Source organism: Tenrec ecaudatus, chromosome 5 (genome assembly GCF_050624435.1).
Source record: "Tenrec ecaudatus isolate mTenEca1 chromosome 5, mTenEca1.hap1, whole genome shotgun sequence".
NCBI lineage: Eukaryota > Metazoa > Chordata > Mammalia > Afrosoricida > Tenrecidae > Tenrec > Tenrec ecaudatus.
In genome coordinates this window covers 128,841,476-128,858,981 of record NC_134534.1, presented here as the reverse complement: position 1 = coordinate 128,858,981, position 17,506 = coordinate 128,841,476, and the positions used below count along the sequence as shown (strand labels likewise).

The 17,506-nt window shown below is 46.3% G+C and overlaps 1 non-coding gene across 1 annotated transcript; it reads left to right on the top strand.

Annotated features, from left to right (window-relative positions):
* The first annotated feature begins 1,421 nt into the window (after positions 1-1,421).
* Positions 1,422-1,561, top strand: LOC142449437 (U4 spliceosomal RNA). The gene has a single exon (XR_012784609.1). It is a non-coding gene; the product is annotated as a U4 spliceosomal RNA (small nuclear RNA).
* The last annotated feature ends 15,945 nt before the right edge of the window (positions 1,562-17,506 follow it).

The window sequence follows — 17,506 nt, the reverse complement described above, 5'->3', positions numbered from 1 at the left end:
TTCTTGGCTGCTGTTTCCATGAGCATTGATTGTGGATCCAAGCAAGACAAAACCCTTAACAACTTCAACTTTTTCTCTGTTTATCATGATGCCACCTATAAATCCAGTGGTGAGGATTGGGGTCTTACATTGACTTGTAATCCACACGGAAAGCTGCAGCCCTTGATCTTCATTAGAAAGTACTTCAAGTTCTCCTCACTTTAAGCAAGCAAAGTTTTGCCATCTGCATTTCGCAGATGATTAATAAACCTTCCTCCGATCTTGGTGCCACGTTATTCTTTCTAGAATCCAGCTTCTCTGATACTTTGCTGAGCATACAGATCGAAGAAGTATGACATCAGGATACAACCCTGACACATGTCTTTCCTGATTTTAAACCATGCAGTATTTTCTTGTTTTGTTCACACAACTTCCTCTTGATTTGTGTAGAGGTTTTGCTTGAACACAATAGGGTGTTGTGGAATTCCCATTTCTCTCAAGGCTGCTACTCATAGTTTGTTTGTTGGTTTGTTTTTCATAGTTTGTTATGAGGCCCCCATTTGAATGCTTTTTCATGGTCACTGAAATACAAGTAAATATCTTTCGGGTGTTCTCTACTTTCAGCAAGATTCATCAGTCATCAGCAATGGTATCTCTGGTTCCACATCCTCTTTTTAATCTGCCATGAACCCTGGCAGCTCTCTGGCAGTGCACTACTGCAACCGTTGTTAGATGATCTTCAGCAAAGTGTACTTGCTTGTGATGTCAGCGATATTGTTGTCTCTAGGTTGTGCATTCTGTTGAATCACCTTTCTTTGGAATGTGCACAAGTGCAGATCTCTTCCAGTCAGTTGGTCTGGGAGAGCTGTCGTCCAGATTTCCTGGCATAGACGAATGAGTGCGTCCAGTGCTTCATCGGCTTGTTGAAGCATTCAATTGGTCTGTCAAGTCCTATAGTATAGCCTTGTTTTTGGCTTGGACTTCTTTCAGTACCAAAGGTTCTTCTTCATCATATGCTACTTCTAGAAATGGTTGGATGTTGACTAGTTTGGGGGGACTTTTTGCACATTTTTATTGGCACCTAACCATCATACAATTCAGTAGTTCAAAATGTTCAATTATATAAAGAATTGCACAGTAATCACCACACTTTTAGAACAGTTTTTCTCTCCCCCAGGGTTAAATCACCTTTAATATGAATCATGTAATCACAATCGATTCTAGTGCTCCCTCTCCCTCTCCACTCCTGACTTCATTGCTTGCTATAGAAATCCCCACCCCCCCTTATCTCTCATGCCCCACCCTCGCATGCTTTCTAAACCCTTGTATCCGTTATTATATCTCTACCACACCACTCCTCTGTGCTTCACAAACTGGGAAACCCAATAAAAATCAAAATAAAATGGTAAGGATAGAATAATAATAATATAAAGATAAAATAAAGCTTTGCACAGTGGCAATACCGTAGTCAATGAGGTTTACCCGAGGCACGATTATTGCTAATTGAAAACCTTCCCAATACCCCGCCAGGACGACTTGAAATGTAGTCAGCACTGGCGATTTTTGGTGGTCTCCATGAAGACTGAGTAAAAAAAAAAAAAGATAAAATAATTGGTAAGAAAGAAAAAACCGCCCTCAATATTTAAAAAGCCAGGGAGGAGATTTTTTGTCATGGAACACGCAAGAGATACTTGCCCCTAAAACAAATTCAGGTTGGGTCAACAGGGAGATCAGCTGACCAAGTGTCAAGTTAGATTCAGCAGAATCAAGATTACAATGACTTCTGTCTGACAGTAAAGTTGTTTGAGACCCTTGCCAGTGGCTAGTGGGGGTGTCAGCTGCTTAAGCTAACCAGTTACTTTGCAGATAGGGTTTGGGCTTCCACGATCCTCCATACCCTTCTATCGATTAGTGTTCATAACTTTAGCTCTGATACTTTTCCCTCCATCACATTTGGATTTTGTTGTCATCATTGGATCAAACAGGCTGGTGTGTTTTTTCCCTGTGGACTCAGTCGACTCCTTGCTTAGATGGCTGCTTGTTTGAATACAAGCTTTTAAGACTGTAGACACTATTCCATAGCCAGGCACCATCTGCTTTCTTCACCACACTTATCTGTAGCATCCCATATCTTCAGTGAGCATTTCACCAAGGTGAGTATTGAGCAGGGACATGTTATCAGAACTAGCTGTTCTTAGATTGGGGCTAGAGTTAAGTAGGAGCCCAGTTGATTCGGTTTTTTTAGTTACAGTGACTGTATTTTTCCATGTTCTTTATATTTTTTGTTGGAGATGAATTTATTTGTCAGTAGAGACTCCAAGTCCATTTTAATTTTACTTTTCCTGTCTGTCCATGTTCTTCTGATGCTTCCCGTATCATTCACTGTTTTGTCCATAGGCTCTTTCCATATGGCATCTCGAGGCTTGGCTTTGTTTTTCTGTAGTTCTTTCAGTTGAAGATGTGATGAGCATGTTCTTTTTTGGGTTTTCTAACTCTAGGTCTTTGTGCATTTCATTATAATATTTGACTTTGTCTTCTCTTGCTGCCCTTTGAAATTTTTTCTTCAGCTCTTTCATTTGCTACTCTACGTGGAGTAGAGCTGTGGTGGTGGTGGTGTGGTGGTTACGGGTTGGGCAGTTAACCATAAAGTCAGCAGTTCAAAACCCCAGCCCCTCCCAGGAAAAAAGATGAGGATTTCTATTCCCACAAAGAGACTTGGAAGCTCACGGTGGCAGTTCTACTCTGACCTACCGGGTGGTTATGAGTCAGTATTGACTGGATGACACTGAGCGTTTTTCTAAATCTAAGATTAAGAGCAAGTTTCGGAGTCTCTTCAGGCATCCCCTTTGATCTTTACTTTCTTTCCTGTCTTTTTAATGATCATTTGCTTTCTTCATGTCATCCCATAATATTGATGTCATTCCATAGCTTATTGGGTCGCTCTCTTTGGTGTTCAATGTGTCAAATCTGTTCTTAAGATGTTCTTGACATTCAGATGGGATATACTCAAGAACTTATTTGGGTTCTCGTGAACTAGTTTTAATTTTCTTTGGTTTCGACCTGACCTGACATATGAGTAATCATAGGTGGGGTTACATGAAGTAAGACATATATTTACTAGATGCCAGGCATTGAACACTAATACTTTACTTAAAGCAAAACAAAAACCATACTGCCATTGGGACCATTCCAATTCATCAGACTAAATATTTTTTTAATTTTATTGAACTATCATTAACATAGCATACAATCCAATAGTGCATTTTTATCAAGAAGGGTTGTGCCCTCATCATCGCAATGACCTTTGGAAACTGTTTTATTGTATCCATTGATGTTGATTCCCCATGTCCCCCACACTCCCCATCCTTGACTCCAGGCACTCAGTTTAGGTTCCCTATACAGATAAACGTACAAAACAAGAGCAAATAACAAATAAGAACCCACCAACAATGCGAATGATTTGGGCTCACACTGTCACCACCATGGTTTTGCTGTTAGGTGTTGTCCGGTCGGTTCTGATCCAGAGCAACTGTATCCACAACAGAACAAAACACTGACCTGTCCTGTTTCCAGGTCTATACCCTGTTTCCATAGCTTTCCGTGGGTATTTAGAATTTAGGCACTGGTCCCAAATCTTTCTCAAGGTTTGGATCTTATTATTTGTAATCCTTGGATTACACAGGCTGGCATGCTTCTTCAGTGTGGATTAGCTGTATATGATGGCTTTAAAAAAATAAATCTTTATTGTGGGCTTTTACAGTTCTTATAACAACCATCACTTGTATCAAGCACGTTTGCACATCTGCTGCCATCATCATTTTCAAAACATTTTCTTTCTACTTGAGCTCCTGGTATCAGCTCCTCTTTTTCCCCTCCCTCCCTAACGAACCCTTGATATTTTATTATTATTTTCATGTCTTACACTGACCATTGTCTCCCTTCACCCACTTTTCTGTTTCCTGTCCCCCTGGGAGGGGGTTATATGTAGATCATTGTGATTGGTTCCCCCTGCCCACCCCTTCCTCTTACCCTCTTGGTATTGCTACTCTTGTTATTGTTCCTGAGGGGTTATCTGTCCTGGATTCTGTGTGTCAAGAGCTCTTATCTGTACCAGTGTCCATCCTCTGGGGTCATGATAGTGAGGGAGGGAGGGAGGAAGCAATAAAGAACTACAGGAATGTTGTGTGTTTCTTCGGTGCTACACTGCACCCTGGCTGGCTCGTCCCTTCCTGGGGACCTTTCTGTGAGGGGATGATGACTGCTTTCTTTTTCTTAAGACAAATCATCAAAACCCCAGACGCCATGATAGTCAGGCACGCTCTGATTTCTTCGCCACACTTTGCTATGGCACTCCTGTCTTTAGCGATCTCCTCATGAGGGTGAGTACGCCAGGCAGGGCCCTGCCATAGCACCTATAAGACCTTCTTCTATTAGGGTCACAATCCAGTGAGAGCTCAACATCCATTCTCACAACTGCTGATTCTGTATGTCCCTGATTTCCTTTGGGAGTGCTCCCTGTCGTGTTATTGTAGCATATACAGATCTTCCCCACGGGCTATCAGCAACTCCGATGGTAAACAAAAACCAAACTCACTGCCAACTCCTAGTGACCACGTAAGGACAAGGTAGACCTGCCCCTGTGAATTTATGAGACTGTAACTTTTCAAAGGAGTAGAAAGCCCTGTCTTCTACAAAGGAGCTGTGGTTTGGGACTGTTGACTTTGGATTAGCAGCCCAACGTGTAACCACTGTGTACGCCACCATGGCTCAGATTGCCAACCTTTACAGGAGCAGACTACAGTCTCTGTGGTCTCACACGGAGTGGTGCTGGGCTTGAACTGCGGACTCCAACACCTGGCCCCCAGCACAGCCAACCCAAAATAAAACAAGCAAGCAAACAACACCCACGACAGAGTGACCCAAAAAGTTGTCCATTCTTTTGCAAAATCTTGCTCCATTGAATTGGAATATTATATTACTAACTAAGCAGAAGGCTTTTTTGATGACTCTCCTTTTCCTTTGTTACTTCATTCTCAAAAACAGTTGTTGATGTAGGCTCACAAATACTAATTAGCACAATATTGTATCTAAAACAGCCCAAAACTTGACAAAATCAGTAACCATAGAAATACTGTGTGCTTGTAGCAGGTACAGGGAAAACCACATGATTCAGTATGTGTCATAGTAGTTGAGTGGTAATGACAGCTCTGACCAGAGCACATTAGACATTTCATAAAGTAAATTAGCATAAAATTTTAGGGATGTTGAAACATGCAAGATGGGCTTACAAAGAATGTTTCTGTGGTTGTAACCAACTATACTAGAAGGATGGTTTTTTATAACAAAAAATAGATTTCCTTGCACTGCATTTTTATAGAGATTTTGAAGGCCACACTCTGATGGCGTCATCTGGGGAGGTCCACACCATTCTAGTGAGGCCCCTTGAAGCCTAGGCCTATTGTCGTTAGCTGCCATTGAGTTGTTCAGGCTCATGGTGACGTTAGTTTCCAAACCTGTGATTTCTCAGAGGCAGATTGCCAGGCCTGTCTTCCGAGGCACTCTGGATGGGTTCAAACCCCACCCTTTCAACTGGGAACCATTTGCATTAACCAGGGACTCCCTGGAGTCCAGGTGGTGAATGGATTAAATAAGCAGGATGCTGGGTGCATCCAAGGTGGGTGGAAGCCTAGCAGGACAGACAGCTCTTAGGTGTGGCTGTGAGCCCCAGCATGCTGGGAGGGGAAGTGGCAGGAGGAGGGATCACCTCTGTTCACCTCTGGTGAATAAAAAAAGGTTTTTGCTCATATACAAAGACCTTCTGACATCAGGCTGTGATTTGGTTGACGGATTTAACTTCATGAGCTAAGGCTGAGGCTCCTGACTCAGCTGTCTGGCTCAAATCTTGGTTCCACCATTCATTAGCTACCTGGCCTTGGTAACTGATTTCACCTCTGCTCCAATTATGGCTACGTAACAAACCACTCCAAACATCACAACTCTTATCATACGATTCTCTCCTGGATCTCCGGGCTGGCCCACTAGGGTGGCGATCGGGGGCGGCATCCTAAGAATCTTTCGCACAATGATAGCCAGGGCTGGCCTCCTCAGGCTTCCTCTCACACAATCCTTTTTTTTTTTTAAATCATTTTATTAGGGGCTCGTACAACTCATCACAATCCATACATACATCAATTGTGTAAAGCACATTTGTACATTCATTGCTCTCATCCAGTCTTTTTTATTATTACTATTTACTTGGCTTTCTCTCTCATAATCTTGAGACTGGGTTCTCTCTCTTTTCATATATATATATATATACACACACATATATATACATATATATATGCATATATATATACATATATATATACATATATATATACACACACACAAATCTCTCTCTCTTCATATATGTATATATATATATGTATGTTTGGTACTTAGGGATTATTTTAACTCTCAATCAAATCACACAGCCTGATGACACCTCCTTGATGGCCTTTTGTATAAGAGCAACGTAAACAGAGTGGATCTCTTTCTCTGCCACTCCACTTTCCTGCTTGCTGGGACTCTGCTGCCAACCCTTAGAGCTGTCAGCACCCTGCCAGGCATCGTTCCCTGACCTTGGCTGCACATGACTCTGCACCCGCCAACTGTGAACACCCTGCCTCCTGCTTCACTTTTCTGCTTCAGCAGCATGTGGCTACTTGAGTCTGAAGAAGGACATCAGACTTACGAGTTGGACGGGGTTGAGATGCTTTCATGATATATAATTGCTTCTGGATATAAAAACCTTTATGCAATTGTCACTGGATTTGTTTCTGAGGACAGTATGTATGTATGTAGGTAGGTAAGTATGTACACATCTGTATATGTATGGATGTCTTCACCTCTTTCCCCCTGTGTTGTAGTGGGTTGTGCATTGGGCTGCTAACTGTAATGTGAGCAGTTTGAAACCACCAGCTGCCCCACTGAAGAAAGATGAGGCTTGCTAGTCCCATGGGGAGTGTGTTGGCTTTATATACAGAGCGATTGAATATTGAGAAAACACCCAGTCCAGCCCAGATCAAGTCCATTAGTCTGATATTAGTCTGTATGTCCGATACCAGTCTATAGTTCCTCTTCAGACTCACGCAACACATGCAATGATGCCAAATGCAGGAAGATCCAGTGGGTGGAAAGTCTTGTGGATCCAGTGGCAGTGTAAGTATCTCAGCGCTGGCAGGAGTCTCCACGTGGCTCCTTCAGCTTCAGGGCTCTTGCTGCATCTGCGTACGTCCAACAGGCTCAATGTCAGGAATGTCTCGCAGAGAGTGAGCATGTGTCCTGCCTTCAGGGAGCTATTTATCTCTGCAGCGCCTCTAAATGGGTCAACAAGCTGTGACCCGATTGATAGGCTATATTCCACCCCTTCACTTTTAAGTATCAAATTGACAACAGATTATGTAACACAGGAAGCTACCTTCTCAGAAACCCACAGGGTAGTTCTGATCTGTCCTAGAGGGTCACTATGAGTCAGAATCGATTTGATGACAGTGAATTGTTTTTGTTTTTATTTGAACTTATATTGATCCATTCACTCACCTATCTGTCTGTCAGTCCATCTATCTATCTATCCACCCCCCCCCCACACACACACACACACCATCTCCCCGTCCATATAGCCTCCCCAGCATGGCAGCTGCAGGGCAGCACCTGGCTTTTTTCAGTAAGCCCTGGGACAACATAGGCATGCATCTCATGAGCAAGTGGGCCTGATGGCAACTCTATCACCATTTTCAATCATTTCAGGAGCCAAGTTTGTCATCTTGCCTCCTTCTTTTCCCCATTAACCATGGTTAATCTTTCCATGTCGATCATAAGTAAATAACTCTATTGCCAACAACTTCCTCTCCCCAAACCTTCAGAAGCCCCCCTGGGTTTGGAATCAGATCGTTCAGATCCGTTGCAGGTGCCACAGCCAGCGCTGGCAGTTGCTCCCAGCTGAGCAGCACCTGGCTGGGCGGGGGTATTCAACCCTCCATGTCCTACTCCACAGCTGGCAGGCAGGGGTAATTTACTTCTGCCTTGTTAGTGAATTCAATTGCTTTGCAGGGTCCCCAGCTTCCAGCCAAGCACCCAGTTCCCCTCACAAGGAGCCATGTCAGAGAGCAAATATAATTAGTGATTAAAACAAGTGCTTCAGGGACATGACAAACGTCAACCCCCAATCTGTCATCTGGGAGACATCCTGACATTTAAAAGAGTTCTACAGCCCCGCCTGAGGCAGCATCCCTCCGGTTCTCAATCCATAGTTGGTGGCCCAGAGAATGCTCAGACTGCTCTGCTGGCGGAACCCTCCATGGGCCCTCAGGTTCTCTGGATCAGCTACATCTGTCATCTTTCTGCCAAGGTCAGCATCGTACAGGATGTGTCCAGGCTAATAAAGCCAATGTCATGGGCCTGTCTCCCACCCAACCACCAACCCTTTGTCTATCCATTCACCAACCCAACCACCCATCACTCCATCTACTCACTCATGCATTTATCTCTCTGCCACCTTTCATAGGCCCGCCTTTACCATTGATGGTAAAAAAATCCATCAATTTACCCACCAATGCACCCATTGTGGACTGAATTGTATCCCCTGCCTCCACCCCACATGTAAGGTATTGAAATCCTAATCCTTGTACATGTGAATGTAGCCTGGTTTGGACATAGCAGCATTGAAGACATTATCTTTCGAGTTAAAATGAGGTCACACTGCAGTAGAGTAGGTTCCAATCCCATGTGATGGGTTTCCTAAGAGAGGAGAATGGCCATAGGGACAGAGAGCTGCAAAGATGATGGCGAGGAATAAACCAAGGAATGACAAGAAATACCCAGAGCTACCAGGAGCTGGAAGAGACAGGAACGCCCTTCCCCTGAAATGGAGATAGTATGGTCCTGTCAGTGCTCTGAATTCATACTCCTACCTCCAGAACTGGGATAATCAGTCCTGTTCTATGAAACTATCCATTTGGTGGCATTTTGTTATACTAACCCTAGGAAATGCAGCCAGCCAGTCATCTAGCAGTCGGCCTACCTATTCACCCAGCCAGCCACTCGACACTTAATAAGAACTGTTCATTCATTCAACCAACTAACGTGAATAATAAATATTCATTTATTGAGCAACAAGCACCCGTTGTTGCTGTGTGCCATGGAGCTGATTCCGACACACAGTGACCCCATGTGACAGATGGGATCCAGTCACCAGGTCTTTTCTCCCATGGATCCACTGGTGGGACCAAACCACTGACATTTTGGTTCATATCAGAATTCTTTTTTTTTTTTTAATTTTCTGGTTTTAGGGTTTGTGTGTGTGTGTGTGTGTTTTAAAATCATTTTATTGGGGGCTCATACAATTATTATTACAGTCCACACATACATCCATCGTGTCAGACACATTTGTCCATTCATTGCCATCATCATGCTCAAAACATTTGCTTTCTGCTTGAGTCCTTGGTATCAGCTCCTCATTTTCCCCCCACTGCCCCTTTCCTCATGATCCCTTGATAATTCATAAATTATTATTTTGTCTGATGTCTCCCTTTACTTTTCTGTTGCCCATCCCCCAGGGAAAGGTTTATATGTAGATCCTTGTAATCAGTTTCCCCTTTCTACCCCACCCTCCCTCCACCCTCCCCGTATCGCCACTCTCACCACTGGTCCTGAAGGGATCATCTGTCCTGGATTCTTGGTGTTTCCAGTTCCTCTCTGTACCAATGTAGATCCACTGGTCTAGTCAGATTTATAAGGTAGAATTGGGATGATCATGATAGTGGGGGGGGGGGGGGGAGGAAGCATTTAAGAACTAGAGGAAAGTTGTATGTTTCATTGTTGCTACACTGCACCCTGACTGGCTCATTTCCTCCCCAAGACCCTTCTGTAAGGAGATGTCCAGTTGCCTACAGATGATGGGCTTTGGGTCCCCACTCCCCATTCCCCCTCATTCACAATATGATTTTTTGTTCTTCGATGCCTGATACCTGATCCTATTGATACCTAGTGATCACACAGGCTGGTGTGCTTCCTCCATGTGGGATTAGTTGCTTCTCGGCTAGATGGCCATTTGTTCATCTTCAAGCCTTTAAGACTCCAGATGCTATATCTTTTGATAGCCAGGCACCATCAAGCTTTCTTCGCCACATTTGCTTATGCACCTGAGTAGCGGAATTCTTAGCCACTCACTTAATATTAACTGATCAGTATTTATTATTTCATTAAATCAACACTTGAACATCTATTAGTCAGCTAGTTAGTGTTATGAAAAGCCAGGCTGTGTTTCAGGCACCTGGGTATGAGGATTGGGATGAAGATCATGTGTAAACAACATAAAGTCTAAGCAAGAAGACCCGTGCAACAGCAGGCAACTGTGCTGTGAGTGTGAAGATGGTTATGCAGAAGGCCTGCTCCCAGATGGGACAGGAAATCCAGCCTGGAAGTCTCAGGAAGGCTTTGCTAGTGATCTATCATATCTACGGGCTTGAAATTTGGGCAGCCTTATATCCCAGCTCTGTTTTTTAGTTCTGACATATGGAGTTGTGTCTCCCTAGCTCTGAATGCAGTTTTCTCACCTGTTAAAATGCAGATAATAACCATGCTTACTACATAGAATTGTGAAGAGGCAGTGTGTGTTAGTCTGGGTACACTAGGGAAACAAATACACAGAAAATCATATGTATAAGAGAGAATTTTATATAAAGGTTAACTGTGCATCAAGAAAACATCCCAACCTTGGTAAGAGTTGTATGAGCCCCCAACAAAATGATCAAAGACAAAAAAGAAAACATCCTAACCCAGTGCTACCCAAGCCCACAAGTCCAAAATTAACCCATTAACCCATAACCGACACCAACCCACAAAGTCCTCCTCCATCTCACAAAACAGACACAATGATGCTGATTGCAGGAGGAAAGCCGAATCAGTGAGTGTGTAAGCATCTCAGCATTGGCAGGGGTCTCCATGTGGCTGCTCTAGCACCCAGGGCTGCATCGGGGTAGGTCCATGTGGCTTCTCCTTGGGGATGTCTTGCAGGAAGTGAACCTTGCCAGCTGAAGCAGGGAACTGGCTAAGGCAGCTGCACCCCAGTCTGACCATCAGAAAGCAAGAGACCCTAGAACTAGAAAGGCGAGGCTCACCGAGCCATTTATCCCTGCGCCTTTCAAATAACCCCACATGTGTTTATCGGCTAGGTTGGCATAATAAACGAACTCCCTCACAGTACATGTGGGCTTAGTGAACCGTTTATGTGAGCTCTTGCTGTTAAAGCATGTGTGGGCAAGTGTGAGGTGGGGCTGAGGGGCCTCTAGGCAGCTCCAAGGTCCAGAGCAAAGAGCCAGACACCGGAAAGCTCCTGCGGAATAGGTAGCTTAGGGCTGTGGCAAGTCACAGAAGAGTAAGGAGAGGACATGTCTGAGAAAAGATCGAGGCTAGAGCCTCTAGGCAGGTGGCTCTTCACGCTGGCTCCCTGGAGCACAGCATCCAAATTCTGGGACCAGCTAGAAACCTGCTTGCCTGTCCTGCCCCCATACCTCCTAGACTGGAAAGTTGGGTTGGGGCCAGCACTCCGGATGTTTTTGTTTTGGTTTTTTTAAATCATTGTACTGGGGGCTGGTACAGCCCTTATCACAGTCTATACATACATCCATTCTGTCAAGCACATCTGTACATGTTTCGCCATCATCATTTTCAAAACATTTTCTTGCTACTTAAGCCATTGGTTTCAGCTTTTGTCCTTCCCCCCTCCCTCCCTCAGGAACCCCTGATAATTTATAAATTTTTTCCATGTCTTTCACTGACCACTGTCTGCCTTCTCCCACTTTTCTGTTGTTCATCCCCCTGGGTGGTGGTTATATTTAAATCATTGCGATTGGTTCCCCCTTTCTCCCCCCACCTTACCCTTACCCTCCTGGTATCTGTACTCTCATTATGGGTACTGAGGAGGTTTATCTGTCCTGGATTCCCTGTGTTTCCCTGTGCTTTTATCTGTACCCATGTACATCATATGGTCTAGCTGGATTTGTAAGGTAGAATTGAGGTTATGATAGTGGGAGGGGAGAAAGCATTAAATAATTAGAGCAAAGTTGTATGTTTCATTGGTGCTATACTGTACCCTGACTGACTCATCTCTTCCTCGTGACCCTTCTATAAGGGATGTCCAATTATTTACAGAAGGGCTTTGGGTCTCCACTCCCCTTCATTCACATTAATATGATTTTTTTGTTCTGGGTCTTTGATGCTGATACCTAATCCCATCAACACCTCATGATCACACAGGCTGGTGTGCTTCTTCCATGTGGGCTTAGTTGTTTCTCAGTTAGATGGTCGCTTGTTTATCTTCAAACCTTTAAGACCCTAGATGCTATATCTTTTGATAACTGGGCACTATCAGCTTTCTTCACCACATTTGCTTATGCACCTGCTTTGTCTTCAGCAGTCAGGAAGGTGAGCAGCCCAGAAGGCCGGGTTATTAGAACAAAGTGTTCTTGTGTTGAGGGAGTACTTTAGTAAAGGCCCAATGTCTGTCCACTACTTTAATACTTAACATATAAATATATGTGCATATAAATATTTCTCTATCATTATATGTAAATATATTTACATATGTACGTGCCTGTATTTAGACCTCTATAAATGTCCTTTGCCTCCTAGTTCTTTTCTCTATTTCTTTTACTTTCTTCTGGTCCAACTATCATGTTTGATAATTCCTCTCAGTTACATTGCCCTCAATCAAGCCCCACCAGGCATCTTATACCCTGCTCGCTATCTATTTTAGATCACTTATTGTTCCCTTGTCTGTGAGTTAGTTGACACTCCCCTTCTTTTCCCCAGCCTCCCCCTCTCCCATGTCTCCCTAGAACTGTCAGTCCCGTTGTTTTCTCCCATTGTTTATCCCACCTATCTTATCTAGATAGACATGCAGAGAATAATAAGCACAACAACAAGATGGAGCAAAACAAAAGAAAACAAAGCAACAACAAAAACGACAAAAAAAAGAAAAGCCTATAAATACTTCCAGGTCTGTTTGTTGATCTTTAGGAGTGTTTTTGGTCGAGTCTGATGGGGTGCCATGCCCTGTCCCCAAAGTCTATTTTTGGTATTCCCCAGGGACGTCATTGCTTTGCTCCCCTTCCTGCTCTGTCGCATGCCCTTAGTGTTTCTCCCCGGTGTGATGGGGTCAGATCAGGCACAATCCCTGCACTGTGTCTCCGGTGTTGTCCCCCATGGTGCTATAGGCCAGTGAGGGATGTCGTGTCTTGTGGTGGTAGGTGCTCTATGGTCCTCTCTGTGCATTGGCTGCTCTGAGCAGGAATATTGCCCTTGGGGCTTGGTGGGCCAGGATGTGTTCCACTCTCTCTCCTTCCCTCTTTGTTTGCTTCTGTGTGCTCTGATCAGAGGAGCCCTCTCCTGAGCTGTAGCTTCAGTGCTGTCCCTTGAAGTGCATTCTTCTGAGGAGAGGAGGGGGTGTCCACATAGTTGGGGTTGGGGCTGGTCCACAGACCTCTCTTTTGGTTCCCTGCTCATGCCGGAATGTTGCATCCAGGTCTTGGAGCACTGGGTTGAGGTCTGGTCCCTCTCTCCCTCTCCTATGAACAATCCCCTCCCCTTGGGTGGGTTAGCAGCACTGCGGGTTTTAAGGACGCCTGGGACTGACTCTTAGACAATCCAGTTTACAGCTGAGACCGATTTATGGGGGTGGGGATGGGGTGCCTGGGTCCAGAAAGCTTCCTGGGGAAGAATGTGTGTCAACAGATTTGTCTCGGTTACCCAAATACCAAAATGCCTTTAGTTGCAGAGAGCTGCCAAGGGGGGCCTGGGAGCAGGGCATGCAGTAACTGGAAGAAGTCTTTTCTCCTGCAGGTCCCAGGCTCTGGGGGCGGACTCTGTGGGGCCAGGTTGTGAGGAGGCCCTCACTGCTGACTGCACCTGAAGGCTGCTCCTGGCTCAGGCTCAAGGGCAGCCAGAGTGGGGGCTGCCTCCCCCTTCTCCTGTCACACACGGGATGTCACAGGAAACCATGTGCTTTGCTCGCCTCCGAGGCCGCCTGGCTCAGGCAGCACAGTGGCTCTCATTTCCTAGGAAACAGGGAGTTGCACTTGTACCTTTGCTGGGAGCCTCCGCATTTGGAGCTGTCATGTGACTCAGGGAGCTATTTTTAGCCTCCCCCAGCCCTGTGTTGTGGGAAGAATGATTTGATGAAAATACTAAACTCATTAAATGCCTGGGGGATGGGGAGGGGAGGAGGGGCTGCCAGAGCTGGGTGGCTGCAGCCTCCAAGATCCTGGCCCAGACTGAGCAGCGATGGCAGAGGCCATGACTAGGGCCCTAAGGCCTCTGCCCCAGTAGGGGGTCCAGCACCTGCTGCTGCTGCTGCTGCTGCTGCACACAGTGAGCCAGGCACAGTGCTCCTCCAGCCCTCCACCTAGGAAGATGGGCATCGCTCCATTGCTCAGGGTTATACACCTAGGAAGCTGGGAGCCCACGGTTCAAAGCCAGGCTCTCTGACCCTGGAACTGACCCCCTAACCGTTTGGTGATGGGGAGCCCCAGCCACTGCCGGAAGCAGGGGAGCAGGGTCGACTTCATAGGCACGCAGACCGAGCAGACAAGGAGCCCATGCTTAGCTCATTGTGCGCTGCTCCCACCTTAAAAATTCTCTGTCGTTTTTGAACCAGAGACCCTGCACGTTTACTTTGCCCCGATCCTGCTGGTTGCACAGCCAGCCCTACTAGCAAGTTCTGCTCTCCGCAAGCCCCTCTGCTCTGCACACAAGACATATCGATTGCTGCCAACTGAGCTCCTACGTTATGGAGACCTCAGTGTCCCATGGAACAAAGCGCTGCCCAGGTCCGCACCATCTACAGGCTGCGCTAGCCTCGCTCTTCAGAGTATTGCCCTCCTCCCGCTTTGGAACAAAGCAGGGGTGTCTGCTTCCTGTGTCCATGGCTCTGACCCAGATTGTAGAGGTACCCAGACCTGGTTTCCAATCTATGCCCTGCCCAATTTTAGGCAGACAGTCTTGGGAATTTGTTTCCCAATATGATCTTTTATAAAAGAAAGATGATAATAGTTCCAACCTCATCTCATTGCTTTGAGGATGAGATTTAAAAAAAAATTTTTTTTTAAAGTAAGGCTTTTTCATGTCAAGCACTAAGCATGGCACTGGCCACATGGTCAGTGCTCAGGAGATGCTAGAGACTACTCTTGTTCCTTCCGCGCCCTGGAGGCTGCTCTGTGGGACAAAGATGAGGCTCATGGCTCCTATAAAGAGCTACAGTCTCAGAAACTCTCACAGGCAACGCTACCCTGTCCTATAAGCTATGACTTGGAATTGACTCGATGGCAGTGAGTTTGGTTTTTGAGTTTCATGGCTAACACTGCCTCCACCTCCCCTGCACACACTATTCAGACATTTCGTCCCCTGCTGAGTTGTCCTTTATTGGGTGGGTTGGGCTTGCCAAGGTGAGTCTTATAGGATTTATGAACCTGCAGCGTTTCCCCCAGACCTCCTCTTCCCTGCAGACCCTTCCGTCAATGTCCACTTGCTAGGCCTCTTGCTAGGCCCCCAATGCTAAACCTCCATGCCCATGTCAAGACCCTGATGCCAAGTGGACCCTAACATCTGGCCCAACGGTGTGCATGACTCCCCGGATTCTCGAAGGCTGTCTTTCCAGAACAACTCTAGAGAAGCTCAGGATCCTGACTGTACTGGGGAGATATGCCATTGGTATATGAGATGCTCAGGGCAACCATTCCCATGTGTTGCATCTACATCGAATGCAACCTTGTGAGCATTAAGGACTGTCCTCATTCTATATACGCAGAAGAATAAACTGGGAGAAGAAAGTACCTTGTCCAAGCTCAGAGGCAGAAAGTGACAGAGCCAGGGTTAGAATGAGACCTCACTGCCAATCCAGCGTGAGTGCCATGCTCCTGGGCTGGGCTAAGCAGGCAGCTGACCCATCTTCACAGAACAAGGCAACTGCAGCCTTTCTCTGCAAGACCTAAAGTCAGACCTGAAGCCCTGGGGTTAGATAGAGTGGATGAGACAAGCAAACAGGTCTCCCAACCGCCAGACCCCATCAGAGAACCTCCACCTGTCCTGCAGTCAGAAATGTTGACAGTGCCCTCATGATAAAAAAACCAACAACAAAAACCTCTCCATCCAGATCCATCCACCAAACTGTCAGCCAGTCCCAGCACCTCGGAGGGCTGGTTGGCTCTCCAGGTGGACAGTTTTGCTTAGGGGGGTGGGGGGGTTGGTTCAGGGGAGCTAGAGAAGACTGCCACCAGGAGGAAGGTTCACTCAATATCAGACAATTGTGGGGCCCCTCAGAGAGGCAGCGAGGGCAGAAGACCAAGGAAGCAGAGTCAAGGAGTCCACAGAGCCCAAGTGGAATCTGCTGGTGCCCACCTACCTCCTCCTTGGTACTCACTGTTCTGTGGCACAAAAGGTTTCTGAAACCAGCCTTTGCGACCCTTGGTCTATGGAGCTCTGTGGCCACAGAACCTGGAGACACACAGACAGCATGGAGTCCATGCCTCTAATCACAGCCTCAGCCTACAGCAGATGGGTGTTGGTGGTTAAGCATTCAACTGCCTTGGGCTGCAGATTGGATGAGTCGAAGGTATGTCCACATTGCCACCTGCCCCTAAGTGAGTGCCAAGTGCCCACCGCAGTGGCCTGCCCACTGCTGCGTCCTACATTGCTGCCTTCCCTTCCCTGGCTCATTGCCTCACACCCCACCAGTGTTTCTCAGACACTTCTCACATACACTTCTCACATACACTACTGGTGTTCAAATCTTTGACTCCATATGCTTCAGAAGGAAGCCAGCCATACACAGAAAATAGCCACTCAGTCACTCAGTGCGCCCTCCCCCCGCCCCCAGCACCTTGTATTTCTGTCATTGTAGGAACAGAAACGTGTGCTTTCTTGGATCTAAGATTCCATCTCTAGAAAATGGGCATCATCATGCAGGCAATCAACAGTTACAGAGCACGAGCATGTGCCAAACCTTGGATGCCAGCTCCATCACAGGCGTCCAGGAGACGATAGATAGGAATAAAAATAGACACTCGTTACTGAGCATGTTGCATGTGCCAGACCCTGTGCCAAGCCGTCCACGCGCGTTCTCCTGCTTCAGCTCCACAGTGACCCAGGACAGGAGCTACTAGTATCAGACAGGGAACTGACCCACAGGGAGGCTCTGTATTTCTCGAGGTGGCACAGCAAGTAAGCGGCTAAACCAGGGTCCCTAGCCAGGTCTCTGGGAGTCTTGAGTCCTCTGAACTTGAGCTAGCCACCAGTCTACTCCTTCCTGCCCACTCGCTGGGGCAGAGCCCAGAGGACCCTGGGTCTTCTCACCAGCCAGACAGCCACTGGTGTTATGATCTCACACAGACTCAGCATCAGTGGAGGTGCTCATGGGAAAAGGGTTCAGGGGCCTCCCTTCACTCAGTGACCTTGGACAAGTCAACTCACATCTCTAGGCCCAGTGTTC